Below are 1,948 nucleotides of genomic sequence, written 5' to 3'. Positions count from 1 at the left end.
GCATCTCATTCATGCTTCCAAGTGAAGCCAGCCATGGTCGAGCAGGACCTTTGACTTATCTTCATATAGATGGAACTGGTAAACAAAAGGAGCAAAGGGCTCCTCCCAAGCCCATGTGACCCCTGAGGAACAGATCCTCAAACAACCTTAAGAGTAAAAATAAATTGATTTATCTGGGCCAACTGTATGGTCTTAAACACCCCAAAGGAAAGTATAACCAAAGATTAAAGGGATCAGTATAATTCTTTGAGAGTCCATGTGTATAGCTAAAGGCTACATAACAAGAAACAATGCCAGACAGGAGATACCTTCCTCTGAGTTGTGGGCCAAGGTGGCCCAAAAGACTCCCAGAGAATCACCTAGCATAGAACTGGGAAAATGAACAGCAGACCCCAAACTTGCCTAAAGGAATATTGGCAACTGATTGGTGCTAGATGAGGAAGAGCTGATCTTCCTGAAACAAGGAACTCTAGATAGGCTGACTAGATTCCGTGGATGATCAAGCACTGGAGAATGGCTGGAGATGCTGACAACACAGTGGACAGTAACAGGGATTACAGAGTATATTGGTTCCAGTGGGCAGGGGGGGGAAGGCTATGGGAGGGTGCCATTTGGGATGTGGGTATATAGATGAATAAGATTTGGGGGGATGTTCTGTATGAAATACAAAAAAAAATCAACAAATTAAAAAATAAGTTATATGTGAGGAAGAAGCATAAAAATTTGCTTTATGTTAATTAGTAGAGGTGATAAACATTACCATTAAAATCTACCTAATGATTTTATATCCATACTCAGGTGCCAAGGATCTCAGAAAGTAATCAACTGTGACTAGTAATAATCAGGTACATAGAGATTACAAATGCGTGTCCAAAAATCTAAGTGTTAGTAGCATTAAAAATGAGTTTTTCTGTATAAAACAATATATTTTAAAGTGAAATGGAGATCTTTATTAAAGGTTAAAACCTTATTCAATTTTATATCTTGTAGGGTTTATACTGAGTTCAATATTGTGTAACTGTATTAATTCAACTGTGAACCTAAAAATTTATAGCCAATTTTGAAAAAAATGCACCTTTGCTTTGGAAATTCTTATTGAATATGCTAATGCTGTAATGAAATGCTTCTTCTAATTATGTGGTTATTAAATAAATAATTTTTTTAAAAGTTCCACTAGAATAACCTTCTTGGGTGTTTAACAGACGTACTTTGAGGTTTATAATTATTTGGTCAGAGGGACATAAAGAACACTTTTGTTCCTTGCCCTCCTAGGTCAACTAGTTCCAGGGGACTATGAGCATCTCTCAAAATGTCCAATAATGGTGGTGGGTCACCTGTCCTCTTGTTCAAGGAGGCTGAGGAGACCCCACCAGATGGACTTCAACCACTATCCAGTCTATAAAAAGGAGGGTTAACACAGAGGAATCATTTCCTCCATGCTTCCAAGCCTTCCAAGTGAAGCCAAACATGGTTGAGCAAGGCCTTTGCCTTATCTTCATATAGATGGAACTGGTAAAAGAATGGAGCCAGGGGCTCCTCCCAAGCCCATGTGACCCCTGAGGAACAGATCCTCAAATGACCTTAAAGGTAAAAATAAATCGGTTTTATCTGGACCAACTGTATGGCTTTAAACACCCAAAAGGAAAGTATAACCAAAGATTAAATGGGCCAACAAAATTTCATAAGAGTCCATATGTATAGCTAAAGGCTACATAACAAGTAACAATGCCAGGCAAACGATACCTTCTTTTGAGCTGGTGGCCAGGGTGGCCAAAGGGATTCCCAGATAGTAACCCAGCATAGAACTGGGGAAATGGACAGCAGACCCCAATCTTACCCAAAGGAATATAGACAACTGATTATCACTAGATGAAGAACAGATGACCCTCCTAAAACTAAGACCTCTAGATAGGCTGACTAGATTCACCAGAAGGGCAAGTAGTGGGGA

The sequence above is a fragment of the Nannospalax galili genome, unplaced genomic scaffold (assembly GCF_000622305.1).
Source record: "Nannospalax galili isolate Female #2095 unplaced genomic scaffold, S.galili_v1.0 scaffold1007, whole genome shotgun sequence".
NCBI lineage: Eukaryota > Metazoa > Chordata > Mammalia > Rodentia > Spalacidae > Nannospalax > Nannospalax galili.
The sequence above is the reverse complement of the archived record's forward strand: the minus strand, read 5'-3'. Positions refer to the sequence as shown.